The sequence below is a fragment of the Taudactylus pleione genome, unplaced genomic scaffold (assembly GCF_031769625.1).
Source record: "Taudactylus pleione unplaced genomic scaffold, aTauple2 ptg000551l, whole genome shotgun sequence".
NCBI classification, from domain to species: Eukaryota; Metazoa; Chordata; class Amphibia; order Anura; family Myobatrachidae; genus Taudactylus; species Taudactylus pleione.
In genome coordinates, this window is record NW_028284953.1 from 1,629,085 (window position 1) to 1,648,439 (window position 19,355).

Below are 19,355 nucleotides of genomic sequence, written 5' to 3' on the forward strand. Positions count from 1 at the left end.
TCACGGCATTTTGATTTTGTTTCTCAATCATCCATTTTTTCACAATACTGAATCTTAAGAAAATTTCAGAAAGTAAGCAGATTCTTTGAAGGTGCTTGCACTATTTGTGTTTAATTCTTATTATAAAGCTATCTTAACATGCTTTGAATAATTTAATTGTGAATTATTGTACTAAAGGACTGGGAATATGACATAAATTCTAGAATTCAGGAAAGAAGAATGTTTGGGCTCTGTCAGAGTAAGTTCATCACATTTTTTAAAGATCTTTTAGCAGTCACAAGGATTATTTTACCTAAAACGTTTTTGGGAAACAATCCCTGCAGATAGTGTACAGTCAATTTCCAAAATGTGATTCTGTATATACTTCAATAACCATAAAATTCTGAAAACAGGCTCAAAAATAGGAAAGACACTTCAATTACTACAAGACACCTGGGACAGTGGGCAATGGCTAACGTGTCTGACTATGGATCTGTAGATTGTAGGTTTTACTCCTACCTGGCTCACTAAAATTGCCGTCATCGTATAGTGGTTAGTACTCTGTGTTGTGGCCGCAGCAACCCTGGTTTGAATCCGGGTCACGGCATTTTGATTTTGTTTCTCAATCATCCATTTTTTCACAATACTGAATCTTAAGAAAATTTCAGAAAGTAAGCAGATTCTTTGAAGGTGCTTGCACTATTTGTGTTTAATGCTTATTATAAAGCTATCTTAACATGCTTTGAATAATTTAATTGTGAATTATTTTACTAAAGGACTGGGAATTTGACATAAATTCTGGAACTAAGGAAAGAAGAATGTTTGGGCTCTGTCTGAGTAAGTTCATTACATTTTTGAAAGATCTTTTAGCAGTCACAAGGATTATTGTACCTAATACGTTTTTGGGAAACAATCCCTGCAGATAGTGTACAGTCAATTTCCAAAATGTGATTCTGTATATACTTCAAAACCAATAAAACTTTAAAACAGGCTCAAAAACAAGAAAGACTCTTCAATTGCTACAAGACACCTGGGACAGTGGGCAATAGATAACGCGTCTGACTATAGATCAGAAGATTGTAGGTTCGACTCCTACCTGGCTCGCTTAAATTGCCGTGATTGTATAGTAGTTAGTACTCTGCGTTGTGGCTGCAGCAATCCCATTTCGAAAACGGGTCACATCATTTTGATTTTGTTTCACAATCATCCATTTTTTCACAATACTGAATCTTAAGAAAATTTCAGAAAGTAAGCAGATTCTTTGAAGGTGCTTGCACTATTTGTGTTTAATGCTTATTATAAAGCTATCTTAACATGCTTTGAATAATTTAATTGTGAATTATTGTACTAAAGGACTGGGAATTTGACATAAATTCTGGAATTCAGGAAAGAAGAATGTTTGGGCTCTGTCTGAGTAAGTTCATCACATTTTTTAATGATCTTTTAGCAGTCACAAGGATTATTTTACCTAAAACGTTTTTGGGAAGCATTCCCTGCAGATAGTGTACAGTCAATTCCAAAATGTGATTCTGTATATACTTCAATAACCATAAAACTCTGAAAAAAGGCTCAAAAACAGGAAAGACACTTCAATTACTACAAAACACGTGGGCCAGTGGCGCAATGGATAATGCGTCTGACTACGGATCAGAAGATTGTAGGTTCGACTTCTACCTGGCTCGCTTAAATTGCCATGATTGTTTTTTAGTTAGTACTCTGCGTTGTGGCTGCAGCAACCCCATTTCGAAAACGGGTCACAGCATTTTGATTTTGTTTCACAATCATCCATTTTTTCACAATACTGAATCTTAAGAAAATTTCAGAAAGTAAGCAGATTCTTTGAAGGTGCTTGCACTATTTGTGTTTAATGCTTATTATAAAGCTATCTTAACATGCTTTGAATAATTTAATTGTGAATTATTGTACTAAAGGACAGGGAATTTGACATAAATTCTGGAATTCAGGAAAGAAGAATGTTTGGGCTTCCTTCTCAGTAAGTTCATCACATTTTTGAAATATCTTTTAGCAGTCACAATTATTATTTTACCTAAAACGTTTTTGGGAAACAATCCCTGCAGATAGTCTACAGTCAATTTCCAAAATGTGATTCTGTATATACTTCAATAACCATAAAACTCTGAAAATAGGCTCAAAAACAGGAAAGACACTTCAATTACTACAAAACACGTGGGCCAGTGGCGCAATGGATAAAGCGTCTGACTACGGATCAGAAGATTGTAGGTTCGACTCCAACCTGGCTCGCTTATATTGCCGTGATCGTATAGTGGGTAGTACTCTGCGTTGTGGCCGCAGCAACCCCGGTTCGAATCTGGGTCACGGCATTTTTATTTTGTTTCTCAATCATCCATTTTTTCACAATACTGAATCTTAAGAAAATTTCAGAAAGTAAGCAGATTCTTTGAAGGTGCTTGCACTATTTGTGTTTAATGCTTATTATAAAGCTATCTTAACATGCTTTGAATAATTTAATTGTGAATTATTGTACTAAAGTACTGGGAATTTGACATAAATTCTAGAATTCAGGAAAGAAGAATGTTTGGGCTTCCTTCTCAGTAAGTTCATCACATTTTTGAAATATCTTTTAGCAGTCACAATTATTATTTTACCTAAAACGTTTTTGGGAAACAATCCCTGCAGATAGTCTACAGTCAATTTCCAAAATGTGATTCTGTATATACTTCAATAACCATAAAACTCTGAAAATAGGCTCAAAAACAGGAAAGACACTTCAATTACTACAAAACACGTGGGCCAGTGGCGCAATGGATAACGCGTCTGACTACGGATCAGAAGATTGTAGGTTCGACTCCAACCTGGCTCGCTCATATTTTGCTGTGATCGTATAGTGGGTAGTACTCTGCGTTGTGGCCGCAGCAACCCCGGTTCAAATCTGGGTCACGGCATTTTTATTTTGTTTCTCAATCATCCATTTTTTCACAATACTGAATCTTAAGAAAATTTCAGAAAGTAAGCAGATTCTTTGAAGGTGCTTGCACTATTTGTGTTTAATGCTTATTATAAAGCTATCTTAACATGCTTTGAATAATTTAATTGTGAATTATTGTACTAAAGTACTGGGAATTTGACATAAATTCTAGAATTCAGGAAAGAAGAATGTTTGGGCTTCCTTCTCAGTAAGTTCATCACATTTTTGAAATATCTTTTAGCAGTCACAATTATTATTTTACCTAAAACGTTTTTGGGAAACAATCCCTGCAGATAGTGTACAGTCAATTCCAAAATGTGATTCTGTATATACTTCAATAACCATAAAACTCTGAAAAAAGGCTCAAAAACAGGAAAGACACTTCAATTACTACAAAACACGTGGGCCAGTGGCGCAATGGATAATGCGTCTGACTACGGATCAGAAGATTGTAGGTTCGACTTCTACCTGGCTCGCTTAAATTGCCATGATTGTATAGTAGTTAGTACTCTGCATTGTGGCTGCAGCAACCCCATTTCGAAAACGGGTCACAGCATTTTGATTTTGTTTCACAATCATCCATTTTTTCACAATACTGAATCTTAAGAAAATTTCAGAAAGTAAGCAGATTCTTTGAAGGTGCTTGCACTATTTGTGTTTAATGCTTATTATAAAGCTATCTTAACATGCTTTGAATAATTTAATTGTGAATTATTGTACTAAAGGACTGGGAATTTGACATAAATTCTGGAATTCAGGAAAGAAGAATGTTTGGGCTCTGTCTGAGTAAGTTCATCACATTTTTTAAAGATCTTTTAGCAGTAACAATGATTATTTTACCTAAAACGTTTTTGGGAAACAATCCCTGCAGATAGTGTACAGTCAATTACCAAAATGTGATTCTGTATATACTTCAATAACCATAAAATTCTGAAAACAGGCTCAAAAACAGGAAAGACACTTCAATTGCTACAAGACACCCGGGACAGTGGGCAATGGATAACGTGTCTGACTATGGATCTGTATATTGTAGGTTCGACTCCTACCTGGCTCGCTTAAATTGCCGTGATCGTATAGTGGTTAGTACTCTGCGTTGTGGCCGCAGCAACCCCGGTTCGAATCCGGGTCACGGCATTTTGATTTTGTTTCTCAATCATCCATTTTTTCACAATACTGAATCTTAAGAAAATTTCAGAAAGTAAGCAGATTCTTTGAAGGTGCTTGCACTATTTGTGTTTAATGCTTATTATAAAGCTATCTTAACATGCTTTGAATAATTTAATTGTGAATTATTGTACTAAAGTACTGGGAATTTGACATCAATTCTAGAATTCAGGAAAGAAGAATGGTTGGGCTTCCTTCTGAGTAAGTTCATCACATTTTTGAAATATCTTTTAGCAGTCACAATTATTATTTTACCTAAAACGTTTTTGGGAAACAATCCCTGCAGATAGTCTACAGTCAATTTCCAAAATGTGATTCTGTATATACTTCAATAACCATAAAACTCTGAAAATAGGCTCAAAAACAGGAAAGACACTTCAATTACTACAAAACACGTGGGCCAGTGGCGCAATGGATAACGCATCTGACTACGGATCAGAAGATTGTAGGTTCGAATCCTACCTGGCTCGCTTATATTGCCATGATCGTATAGTGGTTAGTACTCTGCATTGTAGCTGCAGCAACCCCGGTTCGAATCCGGGTCACAGCATTTTTATTTTGTTTCTCAATCATCCATTTTTTCACAATACTGAATCTTAAGAAAATTTCAGAAAGTAAGCAGATTCTTAGAAGGTGCTTGCACTGTTTAATGCTTATTATAAAGCTATCTTAACATGCTTTGAATAATTTAATTGTGAATTATTGTACTAATGTACTGGGAATTTGACATAAATTCTAGAATTCAGGAAAGAAGAATGTTTGGGCTTCCTTCTGAGTAAGTTCATCACATTTTTGAAATATCTTTTAGCAGTCACAATTATTATTTTACCTAAAACGTTTTTGGGAAACAATCCCTGCAGATAGTCTACAGTCAATTTCCAAAATGTGATTCTGTATATACTTCAATAACAATAAAACTCTGAAAATAGGCTCAAAAACAGGAAAGACACTTCAATTACTACAAAACACGTAGGCCAGTGGCGCCATGGATAACGCATCTGACTACGGATCAGAAGATTGTAGGTTCGACTCCTACCTGGCTCGCTTATATTGCCGTGATCGTATAGTGGTTAGTACTCTGCGTTGTGGCCGCAGCAACCCCGGTTCGAATCCGGGTCACGGCATTTTGATTTTGTTTCTCAATCATCCATTTTTTCACAATACTGAATCTTAAGAAAATTTCAGAAAGTAAGCAGATTCTTTGAAGGTGCTTGCACTATTTGTGTTTAATGCTTATTATAAAGCTATCTTAACATGCTTTGAATAATTTAATTGTGAATTATTGTACTAAAGTACTGGGAATTTGACATAAATTCTAGAATTCAGGAAAGAAGAATGTTTGAGCTTCCTTCTGAGTAAGTTCATCACATTTTTGAAATATCTTTTAGCAGTCACAATTATTATTTTACCTAAAACGTTTTTGGGAAACAATCCCTGCAGATAGTCTACAGTCAATTTCCAAAATGTGATTCTGTATATACTTCAATAACCATAAAACTCTGAAAATAGGCTCAAAAACAGGAAAGACACTTCAATTACTACAAAACACGTGGGCCAGTGGTGCAATGGATAACGCGTCTGACTACGGATCAGAAGATTGTAAGTTCGACTCCTACCTAGCTCACTTAAATTGTCATGATCGCATAGAGTTTAGTACTCTGCGTTGTGGCCGCAACAACCCCATTTCGAAAACAGGTCACGACATTTTGATTTTGTTTCTCAATCATCCATTTTTTCACAATACTGAATCTTAAGAAAATTTCAGAAAGTAAGCAGATTCTTTGAAGGTGCTTGCACTATTTGTGTTTAATTCTTATTATAAAGCTATCTTAACATGCTTTGAATAATTTAATTGTGAATTATTGTACTAAAGGACTGGGAATTTGACATAAATTCTAGAATTCAGGAAAGAAGAATGTTTGGGCTCTGTCAGAGTAAGTTCATCACATTTTTTAAAGATCTTTTAGCAGTCACAAGGATTATGTTACCTAAAACGTTTTTGGGAAACAATCCCTGCAGATAGTGTACAGTCAATTTCCAAAATGTGATTCTGTATATACTTCAATAACCATAAAACTTTAAAACAGGCTCAAAAACAGGAAAGAAACTTCAATTACTACAGGGCACCTGGGCCAGTGGCGCAATGGATAATGTGTCTGACTATGGATCATAAGTTTGTAGGTTCGACTCCTACCTGGCTCGCTTAAATTGCCGTGATCGTATAGTGGTTAGTACTCTGCGTTGTGGCCGCAGCAACCCCGGTTTCTAGTCCGGGTCACGGCATTTTGATTTTGTTTCTCAATCATCCATTTTTTCACAATACTGAATCTTAAGAAAATTTCAGAAAGTAAGCAGATTCTTTGAAGGTGCTTGCACTATTTGTGTTTAATTCTTATTATAAAGCTATCTTAACATGCTTTGAATAATTTAATTGTGAATTATTGTACTAAAGGACTGGGAATTTGACATAAATTCTAGAATTCAGGAAAGAAGAATGTTTGGGCTCTGTCAGAGTAAGTTCATCACATTTTTTAAAGATCTTTTAGCAGTCACAAGGATTATTTTACCTAAAACGTTTTTGGGAAACAATCCCTGCAGATAGTGTACAGTCAATTTCCAAAATGTGATTCTGTATATACTTCAATAACCATAAAATTCTGAAAACAGGCTCAAAAATAGGAAAGACACTTCAATTACTACAAGACACCTGGGACAGTGGGCAATGGCTAACGTGTCTGACTATGGATCTGTAGATTGTAGGTTTTACTCCTACCTGGCTCACTAAAATTGCCGTCATCGTATAGTGGTTAGTACTCTGTGTTGTGGCCGCAGCAACCCTGGTTTGAATCCGGGTCACGGCATTTTGATTTTGTTTCTCAATCATCCATTTTTTCACAATACTGAATCTTAAGAAAATTTCAGAAAGTAAGCAGATTCTTTGAAGGTGCTTGCACTATTTGTGTTTAATGCTTATTATAAAGCTATCTTAACATGCTTTGAATAATTTAATTGTGAATTATTTTACTAAAGGACTGGGAATTTGACATAAATTCTAGAATTCAGGAAAGAAGAATGTTTGGGCTCTGTCTGAGTAAGCTCATTACATTTTTTAAAGATCTTTTAGCAGTCACAAGGATTATTGTACCTAAAACATTTTTGGGAAACAATCCCTGCAGATAGTGTACAGTCAATTTCCAAAATGTGATTCTGTATATACTTCAATAACCATAAAACTTTAAAACAGGCTCAAAAACAGGAAAGACTCTACAATTGCTACAAGACACCTGGGACAGTGGGCAATGGATAACGCGTCTGACTATAGATCAGAAGATTGTAGGTTCGACTCCTACCTGGCTCGCTTAAATTGCCGTGATTGTATAGTAGTTAGTACTCTGCGTTGTGGCTGCAGCAACCCCATTTCGAAAACGGTTCACAGCATTTTGATTTTGTTTCACAATCATCCATTTTTTCACAATACTGAATCTTAAGAAAATTTCAGAAAGTAAGCAGATTCTTTGAAGGTGCTTGCACTATTTGTGTTTAATGCTTATTATAAAGCTATCTTAACATGCTTTAAATAATTTAATTGTGAATTATTGTACTAAAGGACTGGGAATTTGACATAAATTCTGGAATTCAGGAAAGAAGAATGTTTGGGCTCTGTCTGAGTAAGTTCATCACATTTTTTAAAGATCTTTTAGCAGTCATAAGGATTATTTTACCTAAAACGTTTTTGGGAAACAATCCCTGCAGATAGTGTACAGTCAATTACCAAAATGTGATTCTGTATATACTTCAATAACCATAAAATTCTGAAAACAGGCTCAAAAACAGGAAAGACACTTCAATTACTACAAGACCCCCGGGACAGTGGGCAATGGATAACGTGTCTGACTATGGATCTGTAGATTGTAGGTTCGACTCCTACCTGGCTCGCTTAAATTGCCGTGATCGTCTAGTGGTTAGTACTCTGTGTTGTGGCCGCAGCAACCCCGGTTCGAATCTGGGTCACGGCATTTTGATTTTGTTTCTCAATCATCCATTTTTTCACAATACTGAATCTTAAGAAAATTTCAGAAAGTAAGCAGATTCTTTGAAGGTGCTTGCACTATTTGTGTTTAATGCTTATTATAAAGCTATCTTAACATGCTTTGAATAATTTAATTGTGAATTATTGTACTAAAGTACTTGGAATTTGACATAAATTCTAGAATTCAGAAAAGAAGAATGTTTGGGCTCTGTCAGAGTAAGCTCATCACATTTTTTAAAGATCTTTTAGCAGTCACAAGGATTATTTTACCTAAAACGTTTTTGGGAAACAATCCCTGCAGATAGTGTACAGTCAATTTCCAAAATGTGATTCTGTATATACTTCAATAACCATAAAATTCTGAAAACAGGCTCAAAAACAGGAAAGACACTTCAATTACTACAAGACACCCGGGACAGTGGGCAATGGCTAACGTGTCTGACTATGGATCTGTAGATTGTAGGTTCTACTCCTACCTGGCTCACTAAAATTGCCGTCATCGTATAGTGGTTAGTACTCTGTGTTGTGGCCGCAGCAACCCCGGTTTGAATCCGGGTCACGGCATTTTGATTTTGTTTCTCAATCATCCATTTTTTCACAATACTGAATCTTAAGAAAATTTCAGAAAGTAAGCAGATTCTTTGAAGGTGCTTGCACTATTTGTGTTTAATGCTTATTATAAAGCTATCTTAACATGCTTTGAATATTTTAATTGTGAATTATTTTACTAAAGGACTGGGAATTTGACATAAATTCTAGAATTCAGGAAAGAAGAATGTTTGGGCTCTGTCTGAGTAAGCTCATTACATTTTTTAAAGATCTTTTAGCAGTCACAAGGATTATTGTACCTAAAACATTTTTGGGAAACAATTCCTGCAGATAGTGTACAGTCAATTTCCAAAATGTGATTCTGTATATACTTCAATAACCATAAAACTTTAAAACAGGCTCAAAAACAGGAAAGACTCTACAATTGCTACAAGACACCTGGGACAGTGGGCAATGGATAACGCGTCTGACTATAGATCAGAAGATTGTAGGTTCGACTCCTACCTGGCTCGCTTAAATTGCCGTGATTGTATAGTAGTTAGTACTCTGCGTTGTGGCTGCAGCAACCCCATTTTGAAAACGGTTCACAGCATTTTGATTTTGTTTCACAATCATCCATTTTTTCACAATACTGAATCTTAAGAAAATTTCAGAAAGTAAGCAGATTCTTTGAAGGTGCTTGCACTATTTGTGTTTAATGCTTATTATAAAGCTATCTTAACATGCTTTAAATAATTTAATTGTGAATTATTGTACTAAAGGACTGGGAATTTGACATAAATTCTGGAATTCAGGAAAGAAGAATGTTTGGGCTCTGTCTGAGTAAGTTCATCACATTTTTTAAAGATCTTTTAGCAGTCATAAGGATTATTTTACCTAAAACGTTTTTGGGAAGCAATCCCTGCAGATAGTGTACAGTCAATTTCCAAAATGTGATTCTGTATATACTTCAATAACCATAAAACTCTGAAAAAAGGCTCAAAAACAGGAAAGACGCTTCAATTACTACAAAACACATGGGCCAGTGGCGCAATGGATAACGCGTCTGACTACGGATCAGAAGATTGTAGGTTCGACTCCTACCTGGCTCGCTTAAATTACCATGATTGTATAGTAGTTAGTACTCTGCGTTGTGGCTGCAGCAACCCCATTTCGAAAACGGGTCACAGCATTTTGATTTTGTTTCACAATCATCCATTTTTTCACAATACTGAATCTTAAGAAAATTTCAGAAAGTAAGCAGATTCTTTGAAGGTGCTTGCACTATTTGTGTTTAATGCTTATTATAAAGCTATCTTAACATGCTTTGAATAATTTAATTGTGAATTATTGTACTAAAGGACTGGGAATTTGACATAAATTCTGGAATTCAGGAAAGAAGAATGTTTGGGCTCTGTCTGAGTAAGTTCATCACATTTTTTAAAGATCTTTTAGCAGTCACAAGGATTATTTTACCTAAAACGTTTTTGGGAAACAAGCCCTGCAGATAGTGTACAGTCAATTTCCAAAATGTGATTCTGTATATACTTCAATAACCATAAAATTCTGAAAACAGGCTCAAAAACAGGAAAGACACTTCAATTACTACAAGACACCCGGGACAGTGGGCAATGGCTAACGTGTCTGACTATGGATCTGTAGATTGTAGGTTCTACTCCTACCTGGCTCACTAAAATTGCCGTCATCGTATAGTGGTTAGTACTCTGTGTTGTGGCCGCAGCAACCCCGGTTTGAATCCGGGTCACGGCATTTTGATTTTGTTTCTCAATCATCCATTTTTTCACAATACTGAATCTTAAGAAAATTTCAGAAAGTAAGCAGATTCTTTGAAGGTGCTTGCACTATTTGTGTTTAATGCTTATTATAAAGCTATCTTAACATGCTTTGAATATTTTAATTGTGAATTATTTTACTAAAGGACTGGGAATTTGACATAAATTTTAGAATTCAGGAAAGAAGAATGTTTGGGCTCTGTCTGAGTAAGCTCATTACATTTTTTAAAGATCTTTTAGCAGTCACAAGGATTATTGTACCTAAAACATTTTTGGGAAACAATTCCTGCAGATAGTGTACAGTCAATTTCCAAAATGTGATTCTGTATATACTTCAATAACCATAAAACTTTAAAACAGGCTCAAAAACAGGAAAGACTCTACAATTGCTACAAGACACCTGGGACAGTGGGCAATGGATAACGCGTCTGACTATAGATCAGAAGATTGTAGGTTCGACTCCTACCTGGCTCGCTTAAATTGCCGTGATTGTATAGTAGTTAGTACTCTGCGTTGTGGCTGCAGCAACCCCATTTTGAAAACGGTTCACAGCATTTTGATTTTGTTTCACAATCATCCATTTTTTCACAATACTGATTCTTAAGAAAATTTCAGAAAGTAAGCAGATTCTTTGAAGGTGCTTGCACTATTTGTGTTTAATGCTTATTATAAAGCTATCTTAACATGCTTTAAATAATTTAATTGTGAATTATTGTACTAAAGGACTGGGAATTTGACATAAATTCTGGAATTCAGGAAAGAAGAATGTTTGGGCTCTGTCTGAGTAAGTTCATCACATTTTTAAAGATCTTTTAGCAGTCATAAGGATTATTTTACCTAAAACGTTTTTGGGAAGCAATCCCTGCAGATAGTGTACAGTCAATTTCCAAAATGTGATTCTGTATATACTTCAATAACCATAAAACTCTGAAAAAAGGCTCAAAAACAGGAAAGACGCTTCAATTACTACAAAACACATGGGCCAGTGGCGCAATGGATAACGCGTCTGACTACGGATCAGAAGATTGTAGGTTCGACTCCTACCTGGCTCGCTTAAATTACCATGATTGTATAGTAGTTAGTACTCTGCGTTGTGGCTGCAGCAACCCCATTTCGAAAACGGGTCACAGCATTTTGATTTTGTTTCACAATCATCCATTTTTTCACAATACTGAATCTTAAGAAAATTTCAGAAAGTAAGCAGATTCTTTGAAGGTGCTTGCACTATTTGTGTTTAATGCTTATTATAAAGCTATCTTAACATGCTTTGAATAATTTAATTGTGAATTATTGTACTAAAGGACTGGGAATTTGACATAAATTCTGGAATTCAGGAAAGAAGAATGTTTGGGCTCTGTCTGAGTAAGTTCATCACATTTTTTAAAGATCTTTTAGCAGTCACAAGGATTATTTTACCTAAAACGTTTTTGGGAAACAAGCCCTGCAGATAGTGTACAGTCAATTTCCAAAATGTGATTCTGTATATACTTCAATAACCAAAAAACTCCAAAACTGGCTCAAAAACAGGAAAGACACTTCAATTACTACAGGGCACCTGGGCCAGTGGCGCAATGGATAATGTGTCTGACTATGGATCATAAGTTTGTAGGTTCGACTCCTACCTGGCTCGCTTAAATTGACGTGATCGTATAGTGGTTAGTACTCTGCGTTGTGGCCGCAGCAACCCTGGTTCGAAAACGGGTCACAGCATTTTGATTTTGTTTCACAATCATCCATTTTTTCACAATACTGAATCTTAAGAAAATTTCAGAAAGTAAGCAGATTCTTTGAAGGTGCTTGCACTATTTGTGTTTAATGCTTATTATAAAGCTATCTTAACATGCTTTGAATAATTTAATTGTGAATTATTGTACTAAAGTACTTGGAATTTGACATAAATTCTAGAATTCAGAAAAGAAGAATGTTTGGGCTCTGTCAGAGTAAGCTCATCACATTTTTTAAAGATCTTTTAGCAGTCACAAGGATTATTTTACCTAAAACGTTTTTGGGAAACAATCCCTGCAGATAGTGTACAGTCAATTTCCAAAATGTGATTCTGTATATACTTCAATAACCATAAAATTCTGAAAACAGGCTCAAAAACAGGAAAGACACTTCAATTACTACAAGACACCCGGGACAGTGGGCAATGGCTAACGTGTCTGACTATGGATCTGTAGATTGTAGGTTCTACTCCTACCTGGCTCACTAAAATTGCCGTCATCGTATAGTGGTTAGTACTCTGTGTTGTGGCCGCAGCAACCCCGGTTTGAATCCGGGTCACGGCATTTTGATTTTGTTTCTCAATCATCCATTTTTTCACAATACTGAATCTTAAGAAAATTTCAGAAAGTAAGCAGATTCTTTGAAGGTGCTTGCACTATTTGTGTTTAATGCTTATTATAAAGCTATCTTAACATGCTTTGAATATTTTAATTGTGAATTATTTTACTAAAGGACTGGGAATTTGACATAAATTCTAGAATTCAGGAAAGAAGAATGTTTGGGCTCTGTCTGAGTAAGCTCATTACATTTTTTAAAGATCTTTTAGCAGTCACAAGGATTATTGTACCTAAAACATTTTTGGGAAACAATTCCTGCAGATAGTGTACAGTCAATTTCCAAAATGTGATTCTGTATATACTTCAATAACCATAAAACTTTAAAACAGGCTCAAAAACAGGAAAGACTCTACAATTGCTACAAGACACCTGGGACAGTGGGCAATGGATAACGCGTCTGACTATAGATCAGAAGATTGTAGGTTCGACTCCTACCTGGCTCGCTTAAATTGCCGTGATTGTATAGTAGTTAGTACTCTGCGTTGTGGCTGCAGCAACCCCATTTTGAAAACGGTTCACAGCATTTTGATTTTGTTTCACAATCATCCATTTTTTCACAATACTGAATCTTAAGAAAATTTCAGAAAGTAAGCAGATTCTTTGAAGGTGCTTGCACTATTTGTGTTTAATGCTTATTATAAAGCTATCTTAACATGCTTTAAATAATTTAATTGTGAATTATTGTACTAAAGGACTGGGAATTTGACATAAATTCTGGAATTCAGGAAAGAAGAATGTTTGGGCTCTGTCTGAGTAAGTTCATCACATTTTTTAAAGATCTTTTAGCAGTCATAAGGATTATTTTACCTAAAACGTTTTTGGGAAGCAATCCCTGCAGATAGTGTACAGTCAATTTCCAAAATGTGATTCTGTATATACTTCAATAACCATAAAACTCTGAAAAAAGGCTCAAAAACAGGAAAGACGCTTCAATTACTACAAAACACATGGGCCAGTGGCGCAATGGATAACGCGTCTGACTACGGATCAGAAGATTGTAGGTTCGACTCCTACCTGGCTCGCTTAAATTACCATGATTGTATAGTAGTTAGTACTCTGCGTTGTGGCTGCAGCAACCCCATTTCGAAAACGGGTCACAGCATTTTGATTTTGTTTCACAATCATCCATTTTTTCACAATACTGAATCTTAAGAAAATTTCAGAAAGTAAGCAGATTCTTTGAAGGTGCTTGCACTATTTGTGTTTAATGCTTATTATAAAGCTATCTTAACATGCTTTGAATAATTTAATTGTGAATTATTGTACTAAAGGACTGGGAATTTGACATAAATTCTGGAATTCAGGAAAGAAGAATGTTTGGGCTCTGTCTGAGTAAGTTCATCACATTTTTTAAAGATCTTTTAGCAGTCACAAGGATTATTTTACCTAAAACGTTTTTGGGAAACAAGCCCTGCAGATAGTGTACAGTCAATTTCCAAAATGTGATTCTGTATATACTTCAATAACCAAAAAACTCCAAAACTGGCTCAAAAACAGGAAAGACACTTCAATTACTACAGGGCACCTGGGCCAGTGGCGCAATGGATAATGTGTCTGACTATGGATCATAAGTTTGTAGGTTCGACTCCTACCTGGCTCGCTTAAATTGACGTGATCGTATAGTGGTTAGTACTCTGCGTTGTGGCCGCAGCAACCCTGGTTCGAAAACGGGTCACAGCATTTTGATTTTGTTTCACAATCATCCATTTTTTCACAATACTGAATCTTAAGAAAATTTCAGAAAGTAAGCAGATTCTTTGAAGGTGCTTGCACTATTTGTGTTTAATGCTTATTATAAAGCTATCTTAACATGCTTTGAATAATTTAGTTGTGAATTATTGTACTAAAGGACTGGGAATTTGACATAAATTCTGGAATTCAGGAAAGAAGAATGTTTGGGCTCTGTCTGAGTTAGTTCATCCTCATTTTTTAAAGATCTTTTAGCAGTCACAAGGATTATTTTACCTAAAACGTTTTTGGGAAACAATCCCTGCAGATAGTGTACAGTCAATTTCCAAAATGTGATTCTGTATATACTTCAATAACCATAAAATTCTGAAAACAGGCTCAAAAACAGGAAAGACACTTCAATTACTACAAGACACCCGGGACAGTGGGCAATGGCTAACGTGTCTGACTATGGATCTGTAGATTGTAGGTTCTACTCCTACCTGGCTCACTAAAATTGCCGTCATCGTATAGTGGTTAGTACTCTGTGTTGTGGCCGCAGCAACCCCGGTTTGAATCCGGGTCACGGCATTTTGATTTTGTTTCTAAATCATCCATTTTTTCACAATACTGAATCTTAAGAAAATTTCAGAAAGTAAGCAGATTCTTTGAAGGTGCTTGCACTATTTGTGTTTAATGCTTATTATAAAGCTATCTTAACATGCTTTGAATAATTTAATTGTGAATTATTTTACTAAAGTACTGGGAATTTGACATAAATTCTAGAATTCAGGAAAGAAGAATGTTTGGGCTCTGTCTGAGTAAGCTCATTACATTTTTTAAAGATCTTTTAGCAGTCACAAGGATTATTGTACCTAAAACATTTTTGGGAAACAATCCCTGCAGATAGTGTACAGTCAATTTCCAAAATGTGATTCTGTATATACTTCAATAACCATAAAACTTTAAAACAGGCTCAAAAACAGGAAAGACTCTTCAATTGCTACAAGACACCTGGGACAGTGGGCAATGGATAACGCGTCTGACTATAGATCAGAAGATTGTAGGTTCGACTCCTACCTGGCTCGCTTAAATAGCCGTGATTGTATAGTAGTTAGTACTCTGCGTTGTGGCTGCAGCAACCCCATTTTGAAAACGGTTCACAGCATTTTGATTTTGTTTCACAATCATCCATTTTTTCACAATACTGAATCTTAAGAAAATTTCAGAAAGTAAGCAGATTCTTTGAAGGTGCTTGCACTATTTGTGTTTAATGCTTATTATAAAGCTATCTTAACATGCTTTGAATAATTTAATTGTGAATTATTGTACTAAAGGACTGGGAATTTGACATAAATTCTGGAATTCAGGAAAGAAGAATGTTTGGGCTCTGTCTGAGTAAGTTCATCACATTTTTTAAAGATCTTTTAGCAGTCACAAGGATTATTTTACCTAAAACGTTTTTGGGAAACAAGCCCTGCAGATAGTGTACAGTCAATTTCCAAAATGTGATTCTGTATATACTTCAATAACCAAAAAACTCCAAAACTGGCTCAAAAACAGGAAAGACACTTCAATTACTACAGGGCACCTGGGCCAGTGGCGCAAAGGATAATGTGTCTGACTACGGATCATAAGTTTGTAGGTTCGACTCCTACCTGGCTCGCTTAAATTGACGTGATCGTATAGTGGTTAGTACTCTGCGTTGTGGCCGTAGCAACCCTGGTTCGAAAACGGGTCACAGCATTTTGATTTTGTTTCACAATCATCCATTTTTTCACAATACTGAATCTTAAGAAAATTTCAGAAAGTAAGCAGATTCTTTGAAGGTGCTTGCACTATTTGTGTTTAATGCTTATTATAAAGCTATCTTAACATGCTTTGAATAATTTAGTTGTGAATTATTGTACTAAAGGACTGGGAATTTGACATAAATTCTGGAATTCAGGAAAGAAGAATGTTTGGGCTCTGTCTGAGTTAGTTCATCCTCATTTTTTAAAGATCTTTTAGCAGTCACAAGGATTATTTTACCTAAAACGTTTTTGGGAAACAATCCCTGCAGATAGTGTACAGTCAATTTCCAAAATGTGATTCTGTATATACTTCAATAACCATAAAATTCTGAAAACAGGCTCAAAAACAGGAAAGACACTTCAATTACTACAAGACACCCGGGACAGTGGGCAATGGCTAACGTGTCTGACTATGGATCTGTAGATTGTAGGTTCTACTCCTACCTGGCTCACTAAAATTGCCGTCATCGTATAGTGGTTAGTACTCTGTGTTGTGGCCGCAGCAACCCCGGTTTGAATCCGGGTCACGGCATTTTGATTTTGTTTCTAAATCATCCATTTTTTCACAATACTGAATCTTAAGAAAATTTCAGAAAGTAAGCAGATTCTTTGAAGGTGCTTGCACTATTTGTGTTTAATGCTTATTATAAAGCTATCTTAACATGCTTTGAATAATTTAATTGTGAATTATTTTACTAAAGGACTGGGAATTTGACATAAATTCTAGAATTCAGGAAAGAAGAATGTTTGGGCTCTGTCTGAGTAAGCTCATTACATTTTTTAAAGATCTTTTAGCAGTCACAAGGATTATTGTACCTAAAACATTTTTGGGAAACAATCCCTGCAGATAGTGTACAGTCAATTTCCAAAATGTGATTCTGTATATACTTCAATAACCATAAAACTTTAAAACAGGCTCAAAAACAGGAAAGACTCTTCAATTGCTACAAGACACCTGGGACAGTGGGCAATGGATAACGCGTCTGACTATAGATCAGAAGATTGTAGGTTCGACTCCTACCTGGCTCGCTTAAATAGCCGTGATTGTATAGTAGTTAGTACTCTGCGTTGTGGCTGCAGCAACCCCATTTCGAAAACGGTTCACAGCATTTTGATTTTGTTTCACAATCATCCATTTTTTCACAATACTGAATCTTAAGAAAATTTCAGAAAGTAAGCAGATTCTTTGAAGGTGCTTGCACTATTTGTGTTTAATGCTTATTATAAAGCTATCTTAACATGCTTTGAATAATTTAATTGTGAATTATTGTACTAAAGGACTGGGAATTTGACATAAATTCTGGAATTCAGGAAAGAAGAATGTTTGGGCTCTGTCTGAGTAAGTTCATCACATTTTTTAAAGATCTTTTAGCAGTCACAAGGATTATTTTACCTAAATCGTTTTTGGGAAGCAATCCCTGCAGATAGTGTACAGTCAATTTCCAAAATGTGATTCTGTATATACTTCAATAACCATAAAACTCCAAAACAAGGCTCAAAAACAGGAAAGACACTTCAATTACTACAAAACACGTGGGCCAGTGGCGCAATGGATAACGCATCTGACTACGGATCAGAAGATTGTAGGTTCGAATCCTACCTGGCTCGCTTAAATTGCCGTGATTGTATAGTAGTTAGTACTCTGCGTTGTGGCTGCAGCAATCCCGGTTCGAAAACGGGTCACAGCATTTTGATTTTGTTTCACAATCATCCATTTTTTCACAATACTGAATCTTAAGAAAATTTCAGAAAGTAAGCAGATTCTTTGAAGGTGCTTGCACTATTTGTGTTTAATGCTTATTATAAAGCTATCTTAACATGCTTTGAATAATTTAATAGTGAATTATTGTACTAAAGGACTGGGAATTTGACATAAATTCTGGAATTCAGGAAAGAAGAATGTTTGGGCTCTGTCTGAGTTAGTTCATCCTCATTTTTTAAAGATCTTTTAGCAGTCACAAGGATTATTTTACCTAAAACGTTTTTGGGAAACAATCCCTGCAGATAGTGTACAGTCAATTTCCAAAATGTGATTCTGTATATACTTCAATAACCATAAAATTCTGAAAACAGGCTCAAAAACAGGAAAGACACTTCAATTACTACAAGACCCCCGGGACAGTGGGCAATGGCTAACGTGTCTGACTATGGATCTGTAGATTGTAGGTTCTACTCCTACCTGGCTCACTAAAATTGCCGTCATCGTATAGTGGTTAGTACTCTGTGTTGTGGCCGCAGCAACCGCGGTTTGAATCTGGGTCACGGCATTTTGATTTTGTTTCTAAATCATCCATTTTTTCACAATACTGAATCTTAAGAAAATTTCAGAAAGTAAGCAGATTCTTTGAAGGTGCTTGCACTATTTGTGTTTAATGCTTATTATAAAGCTATCTTAACATGCTTTGAATAATTTAATTGTGAATTATTTTACTAAAGGACTGGGAATTTGACATAAATTCTAGAATTCAGGAAAGAAGAATGTTTGGGCTCTGTCTGAGTAAGCTCATTACATTTTTTAAAGATCTTTTAGCAGTCACAAGGATTATTGTACCTAAAACATTTTTGGGAAACAATCCCTGCAGATAGTGTACAGTCAATTTCCAAAATGTGATTCTGTATATACTTCAATAACCATAAAACTTTAAAACAGGCTCAAAAACAGGAAAGACTCTTCAATTGCTACAAGACCCCTGGGACAGTGGGCAATGGATAACGCGTCTGACTATAGATCAGAAGATTGTAGGTTCGACTCCTACCTGGCTCGCTTAAATAGCCGTGATTGTATAGTAGTTAGTACTCTGCGTTGTGGCTGCAGCAACCCCATTTCGAAAACGGTTCACAGCATTTTGATTTTGTTTCACAATCATCCATTTTTTCACAATACTGAATCTTAAGAAAATTTCAGAAAGTAAGCAGATTCTTTGAAGGTGCTTGCACTATTTGTGTTTAATGCTTATTATAAAGCTATCTTAACATGCTTTGAATAATTTAATTGTGAATTATTGTACTAAAGGACTGGGAATTTGACATAAATTCTGGAATTCAGGAAAGAAGAATGTTTGGGCTCTGTCTGAGTAAGTTCATCACATTTTTTAAAGATCTTTTAGCAGT

General features: G+C 35.6%; 7 non-coding genes across 7 annotated transcripts; all 7 read left to right on the forward strand.

Annotated features, from left to right (window-relative positions):
* The first annotated feature begins 3,988 nt into the window (after positions 1–3,988).
* Positions 3,989–4,060, forward strand: TRNAH-GUG (transfer RNA histidin (anticodon GUG)). Its single transcript has one exon. It is a non-coding gene; the product is annotated as a tRNA-His (tRNA).
* Positions 4,061–4,487: 427 nt separating this feature from the next.
* TRNAR-ACG (transfer RNA arginine (anticodon ACG)) lies at positions 4,488–4,560 on the forward strand. Its single transcript has one exon. It is a non-coding gene; the product is annotated as a tRNA-Arg (tRNA).
* Positions 4,561–5,142: 582 nt separating this feature from the next.
* On the forward strand, positions 5,143–5,214 carry TRNAH-GUG (transfer RNA histidin (anticodon GUG)). The gene has a single exon. It is a non-coding gene; the product is annotated as a tRNA-His (tRNA).
* A 4,473-nt stretch (positions 5,215–9,687) lies between these two features.
* On the forward strand, positions 9,688–9,760 carry TRNAR-ACG (transfer RNA arginine (anticodon ACG)). The gene has a single exon. It is a non-coding gene; the product is annotated as a tRNA-Arg (tRNA).
* Positions 9,761–11,420: 1,660 nt separating this feature from the next.
* On the forward strand, positions 11,421–11,493 carry TRNAR-ACG (transfer RNA arginine (anticodon ACG)). Its single transcript has one exon. It is a non-coding gene; the product is annotated as a tRNA-Arg (tRNA).
* A 2,239-nt stretch (positions 11,494–13,732) lies between these two features.
* On the forward strand, positions 13,733–13,805 carry TRNAR-ACG (transfer RNA arginine (anticodon ACG)). Its single transcript has one exon. It is a non-coding gene; the product is annotated as a tRNA-Arg (tRNA).
* Positions 13,806–17,779: 3,974 nt separating this feature from the next.
* Positions 17,780–17,852, forward strand: TRNAR-ACG (transfer RNA arginine (anticodon ACG)). The gene has a single exon. It is a non-coding gene; the product is annotated as a tRNA-Arg (tRNA).
* Positions 17,853–19,355: the final 1,503 nt, after the last annotated feature.